This window comes from Nicotiana sylvestris, chromosome 12 (assembly GCF_000393655.2).
Source record: "Nicotiana sylvestris chromosome 12, ASM39365v2, whole genome shotgun sequence".
Taxonomy (NCBI): domain Eukaryota; kingdom Viridiplantae; phylum Streptophyta; class Magnoliopsida; order Solanales; family Solanaceae; genus Nicotiana; species Nicotiana sylvestris.
In genome coordinates this window covers 81373880-81381616 of record NC_091068.1, presented here as the reverse complement: position 1 = coordinate 81381616, position 7737 = coordinate 81373880, and positions in this window count along the sequence as shown.

Sequence of the window (7737 nt, the reverse complement as noted above, 5' to 3'; positions counted from 1 at the left end):
TAGATCCATTTCTTTACAATAGTAATTCCATTGATCTTAAAATCTTGAATGCGCCTCCGTTTATAAAATGTATAGTGTACCGTAGAGGGTACGACGTTATATGAAGATAAAAGATCCTCCGTCCTTCCCCCTTATTCACCACAATTCTTGCACAATTGCCTTCTCTATCTTGGATTTTAACCAGAGCAAATGTCAGAAAGTTAAAAAAGAAAAAGTACCATAGAACATGTAATAAAGGGCTAAGTTCTACTTATTCTAAGTAGTGTAATGAATTAACCATCACGTTGCCCAAGTTAATTAGTCCCCGAACCCTATTAAACTTGGTGAAATATTTTAACATGTCCTAGAATCCCTTTTATAAAAAAAAAATCCATATTTTATGCAATAGAAGTTCAAATAATCACATAACACAAGGCATTCATAAAGTTATCTATGAAATTTCTTTGAAGTTCAAGAATGAAGGTGTATTTGTTATCTAAATCACATCAAGGACTATCTAGCGTCTTATGATTTATACCCAAGTATAAAGAGGAGTACTTAACCTTTCAACAATTGCTAAGAATAGGATTAGCCAAAATAAAAATTCTCAAACATTTAAAAATGTGTGCAAGAATACTTTTGTAACCAAAAGTATAAGTTGTCTCATTTGTATTTTTAGCTTCAACTATATTTTCTTTTGTCACTATCTTTATATAAGAAGCTCCCAAATGTTTTTTATTAGCCATGACCATCTTTAATCCTTATTGGAAGAAAAAATGAAGAACTCTTATCTGAGGAGGAAGAGAAAAAACCCTATAGAAAAAGAGAATAAAGAGAAAATGAATACATAAAATAGAGAGATCAAAGCATTCTATTCGTAAGAAGATTACGACTTAGAACGCAAAAGAACTTCAAATTAAAACAAAGTGTAAAGCTAGTTAATATTTATATAAATGGGGTTGAATTAAATTAAAATTCCAATAACAAAATTTAATTTTAATTTAATTGACTTGGTCATTATACAGGGTTGGGATTCCCTCCAGTACAAAAGTCTTTGTCATGGTGACTTTCATGGCTATATTAAATTTTGCAATTAAGACTATTAAATCTGCAATGCTCAGAATGAAAGACTCAACTTAAAGAGAGTTAAAAGTTGTTCAGTAGTTTAATAGTGCAAGAGCTTTAATTTCATAGTTTTTTCTACCCCATATGTAGTTGTCAAATGTGACAGAAGAAATTAAACAAAGCATTCATAAACCAAATCCTCTCTGAATCTAGAGGACTGTGATATTTCGACGGTTCTATTTCATCTTAACGCCTTCTCTTTTTTTGTTTTTGTTACCTTCAAAGGTTTTCAATGAACTCTTTTGTTGAAATCTTAAATAAGATGACCTGCTCACCAAAATAAAAAAAAAATGCAACAGCTTGAAATAATTAATACCATCTTCTACATTTCATTTTCATGTAATATAATTTGAAAATTGTTTTGTTACTTGACTAGTAAAACATGTTACATGCAGACATGTTCCCCGCTCTTTTGTTGTAAATATATTTTGTTAACACAATTTAATAACAATTTTAAGTTATATATATGTCAGTGTAAAGAATATTTTATAACTCCAAATGACAACAACTGTAACTACGTTTAAGATTTTGAAGGAACCCACGAGTATCTTTATTTTGCTGGAAGAGAAACAAATAATACTTTTTTTTTTAATTTTTTTTTATATAAAGCTCCCAGTATATCTGGGCTTTCATTGCTAATAGTAGATGAGACATGAGGAGGATATGGCCTTGTCTCAGTAACAAAATATGTTCTGTGCAGTATTACATGAAGTTACTGGCACAGTACTGTGCCAGTATTTATGCAAATAATACTCATGTACATAATTTATGCAAGTATTGGGGCTAAAAGGGGAGAGTAATTCAAAAGAAACGCCTAATGATCATTACATTGACTTTTTATAGTAACTCTTTCCTTTTCTTAAATATGGGGAGGAAGAAAATGTGATCACTCATATCATTGAATTATGTGATTATTTTATTCAAAAGCTTATTCAAAAATCTTATTTTTCGTGATCAAGAATTTGATCTTTTAAATGATTGATGGCTGTAAAACTCAAAACCAATTAAGAGTTCTACTTACATGTTACTATATTATATATGTTAAATATTATGAGTGAATTCATTTATAAGTTCAAACTGTTAGAGTAACATTTTTTAATTAGTACTTGCTTAATTATGCCTCTTAATTGAGTTACGCCTTATGCCTCACTATTCTTCAGTTATAAATACAATCATTTTGTGGTCGTAACTAGCATGATCTAAATATACACTAGGAAGAAAAAACGATAATGTATAACGTTGTGTAAAATAAATAAATAAAATGTTGGCCCTTTTTTTTTGGGATCTACGTACTGACTTTCAGCTTTAATTATTGATCATTTGCAACTCATGGAAAAGGAAGGAAAAAAAAATAGAAGAAGAAGGGGACCAGGATATATTTCTAAGTTTGGCCTTCACGATTTAATAATACAAATTAATCACAAACACTAATTTAATTTAAAAATTAGAATTCAATTCAAAAAATCATAACTTAACAAATTTTTAGTCATTGTTTAGTATAATATACCAGTGTCTGTTTAGTTATTTACCGAGAAATAAATGCAGAAACATTTATAAAAGCCTTTAATTTGTAAAATACTCTCCGTGAATCCTTAATCTTCTCCTGGTCTTGCTTTAACTCCCATGCATCATTAACAAGTAACTGGTTTTAAGTATATAGAGCCTACCACTGATCTTTAAATTATTCAGTCAGTTTCAATTTTTAACTATGGGTCTTTCTCAAAGCCTGTAACCAAACATGTAATATAAATTATATGATATGATCACACTAGCTAAAAGGAAACACCTAATCTGGAAAAAGAATTTTACCCTCACTCGATGTTTGCATTAATTTGTGACTCTTAAGATTATGTAGCTTATATATTTTGGTACAAATACAGGCGTGAGTATATATATATATATATTATATTTCAACTTATCACCAGAGATTATGAGAGTAGTAAGTATTTCTCCATTTTTATAATTCAAAAGTATCGAGTTGCCTTTTGTAAGGAGTGCTCATCTCAAAGTGGGATTTAGTGGGCCGAATTTGAATTTGCCGAGCCTGATACGCGTACTAAATACAGGATGGAAAAAAAAAAAATATTCCAACTTAAGTAGTCATGATCAACAGCCCACATTGAAACAAGAAGCTAAAAGACTGATATGTTGTAATCATAACTTGTTCATATCTTCCACATAATCCTGGCGGTTAGTTATTAAAGTCTGTATATATGAGAATTGAAGAAAGAGGAGCCATTGAGACCAGATCTTATATCAGAAGCTAAGTTTCAGAGCACCTATTCTGAAAGAGTAAGAAGAAATTAAGTGACGTCGTCTCGAGAGAGAGGGACGATGCCGCGTAAGCTCTCACAAAAGCAGATTTAGGTTTCGAAATATATGAGTTTTTACGAGAACCTTAAATTAATACTATAATAATGATTAGGTTTCACAGTTATTTAACGAATTCCTTAATATGTATATACGTACACACAAAATTTGGGTAGATCATGTTATTGAGTTCATTAAACCCGTAACCGAACCTCTAGATCCTCCCAAGGTACAACAAATTAAAATCCCTTTTAATTTGACTAGTTGAAGAGAATACAGGAGTTCTTCAAGATGTTGACCTTTTTAGTGCATCGTGGTGGACTAGACATCTATCTTCATGCAAATAATTGGAAGAAAGACATAAAAGCTGACTCAATTTCCCATCTAGGTAGACGTTAATTTGTGTATATACCGCATTTTAAAAGTAGTACATATATGGCTTTGCCAAGATTTCAAGTTGTGCTTCCAACGGTTTCTCTAATAACTTTAAGTTCTATTTAGATTGCATAAAAAATATTTATATAATTAGATCAGTAAACAGAAAGAGATGACCGGGAAAACAATATTTATAATAGCTCCCCTCCAGTAATATCCGAAGTTGATGGTAAAGAAGCAAGGAAAAAAATAGAGAAAAGGAAAGCGCACATGTAAAGTTATTTTCCCAATTTAGAAAGGCACAAGTGGTCCAGTACGCAATGAATATATTAACTTTTTATATTTCGTATGAATTCCCGAAGATAAAAAATGAAAAAAATAAACTAAAATTTGAATTAGCTACGAAACGTTCCTATCGTTAAGCTGCTTATTTCCATTGGCTAAATATTGTTTTCGTCAAATTGTCTAATTCACTTGTTATTCTATCGGTAATATCTCCGTGCTAAGCTTTGCTCCGATCTCAACATTTCCGAGAACAGAAGCGAAAAAGCCGTAAACAATGACAAGGTGAAAAGAAAGCTGTTTAAATTGAGAGCAAAAATAGTAATGTCTAGCTTTCGTATGCAGGGTGTTTTGTGTCTCTACCATGGCTGATGACTTTGCTATTTATAGTTCTACCTAGGAAAGCAAGATCCTATAATCAAGCGCCTCTTAAATGATAATAAAAGAGCCATTGATGAACATGTAACGACACGTCTTGGATGCAAATATTCTCTGCAACAGTCGTTCATTCAATATTAATGAATATTCGTTCATTGAATACTATCCGACGGCAAACCTTTGAACTCCTACAGTCGACTATGTTCCTTTCGGAATTTATTCGGTACCTTTCACGCACGTTGTATCCGGTATTAGCTATTTTCCGACTCATCCTTTGCCTATCCCATATTCATGTCACCATTCAACCATCTGTTATCAACAATTTTAGCACATACAACGAATAAATTAACCTTTTATATTTCGTATGAATGCCCGAAGACGAAAAATGAAGAAAAAAAATTGAATTAGCTACGGAACGTTCCTATCGTTAAGCTGCTTAATTCTATTTGCTAAATATTATTTTCGTCTATGTTTGACCAAAAAATATAAACTTCCGGTTAAACTATTAAATTTTGTGTAATGAGGAGTTAAACTTAGTTAATGATAATATCTCTAGATTTAGAACTTGACATCATGGATAACGTAAGATAAAGTAGGTGAGAAACTGAAAGTAATGCATATTTAATATTCCAAAAGATGTGAGCAATAATGGAGGAATATCATGCAATAAGTAGCAATAAATATCATTTATGTAAATAAGGTGAATGATTCACCCAATAATAGATGAGATAGATGATTATTCCTTCTGACAATGATGAATGACATGCAGATCTTAGAATGTTTGAACTATTCTCGGATCTGATGAAGAAGTATAGAATAATGTGAGCCAGAATCTTGATGGAAAGATAAAGTTTGTATCTTTGCTAGAGAGAAGGAATCTTCTTCTCAAAAAGTATTTCTTATTAAGTGAATATTACATGTCATACACTATTGTCACTTTTTCTATTTATATGAGTCATATCCCTAGCAAACCCTAATAGTACAAGTGTAGAGAATATTCAGTATAATATTCTATTTACTATCCTATTACATAAACTAGCCGTTATTATTCTGTTCTTGGCGCTCGACCTCGGTTGTTATTGACAGCCCGACCACGAATCTCACTGCTTCATGGTCGACCTCGACCGATCCTTTCCTTAATACCACTTTACGCTAAATTTCCTTAGGGCGAATTTTGACCTATACAGTTAGTCCCTCCGCTTATTGAGGTCGATCCCGAACGGCCTTGATGAGCGGACCCTGTTTGTCGTGGTTTGGAATTTTTGACAAGCAAGTCGAGTAGTGACGTTTCAAACGAGGTGACGTGACCTTTCATGAGCCGCAACCTTTGGGGTCACATCGATTCAGATTGACGTCATGACATCATGCATCATTATTGCGCATTTTCCCGATGCCTTGCATCGTTTCCCATGCTTCTGCCGTTTCGATACAGCGCTGGGTAATGACTGTTTGATTTCTCGATCCTGATGCATGAACTCTTATAAATAGGGATATGAAACCATTCGTTAATTTTTTGCACTCTAAATATCGAATCTCTATCTTCTTCTTCATTCTTCATATAGAGTTCTTGCCCTCTTTGGCTCACTATCGTATATCTACTTTCCCTGATTCCGGTGATACCAACTACTCACAACCCTTATGCACTTACAACATCCTTTCTAAAAAAAAGAATGGTTAACGTATCTTCTAGTTCTGGTAGTGCAACTGACCCTGTCCCTTTGGCGGTGCATATGACTCCTCATGACGATAGTGTTCCTGCTGCTGTTGAAGACGAGAATTTTCCTACAGTGGAGGAGATAAGTAGTGAAAAAGTTAGATCCGATTTTTCGAAGGTGCCTAAGGACGACCCTGGGATCTCGGAGTCATTGATGAAAGAGGATGAACTAGCTAAGTTTAGGGCAAAGTCAAAATTCCTACCTATATCGATCTAATTCTAGCAGAGCGTGATGTGGTACAAATATACCACTCTGGGTATTGCGCTTTCTACACGTACCCTTTCTACGTCGACTACTACTTTCCTATTCTCCCATTGGTAGAGGAATTCTGCTGCTATTACGATGTTTGCCCGACCCAACTTTCTCCATACATCTACAAACTTACCCGTATGCTTACGAGATATGCAAAATTAGCCGGGGTCGGGGTGTTCACTTCGTCACTTGATGCATGTTTTGGCCCCTAGTTTCTATGGGGGAATGATGTTGCACCTTCGCCACCGAGGAAGCAAATGTTTAGTGGCAAAGATGGAAGATAAGGAAAATCGTTAGTTTTGGCTCAACTACTTCTTTGTCAAAACCGAGGACATGGTGGCCAACATGAGCGGGTTCCCTGAGGCTTGGAATTATGCCCATAAGTATCTCTTTCTATTCTCCCTTTTTTTTATATCAAGCATTTGTTTTGCCAGTTTTAGTCGCTTTTTGACATTTCATTCCTTCTTCGTGTAGCCGAGACCACACCCCCTCTTTCGTTCGGGGACATTCATGACTAGGTTAGCCAGGTTTTGCCTCACACAGTGGGGATTCGTGAGTGGCCGGCCTTCCTCAAGAAGTTCGGGCATGCGTCTTCTGTGACCGGTAAGTTTATCCATTTACATCTATACTATTATGACTTTATGGTCGCTTGCTTGTTATTGTCTCGTGTGGGGAACGATGACCTTTTAATCTTCTTTTTTCAGCCCAAGGATCTTCAAGAAGACCGAGGGATTCTCTTCCTGTATTTCGCAAGAGGAAAACTACTTCTTCGGAGTCCGCTCCTGCTGTGACTACCGCTAGGCCTGACCGGTTGTCTGTTTCCATTCCACCTTCTATTGTGACTAGGATGGCTCGATCGTCGACTGCATCAACACCAGAACTCCCGACTTCCCCCTTGCATCATTTAATTTATGAAGAAGAAGAGTTATTGCCATGTAAGATGGGTTTGATTTCTTGTAAAAGGAGATCGGTAGATATTGGCGACGGGACCGTTCGAGCCGTGTATTCTGTAAGGGGTGATCGCGAGCTGACGACCATCGTGATTGAAGATGATTCAAAGCTCCCGTGTGAGGTCCCGCCATTAACGGAGGCAGTAGAAGGCGTACCCCTTCACGATGCCGAGGCTAGAACTGGGGGGACATCTCTGGAAGCTTCGGGTGATGTGCGACGAGATAAGTCGTCATCCTCACGGCTGGCTGGCGTTCCTTCTTCGTTTTCCGATAGGACAGATAAGGGTGTTGCCGAGGACGGCTATGAAACGGGCTCCGATCTTGACACCGAAGAGGTGCATATGGTGAGCAAGGGATTTACCTGAGTTGAA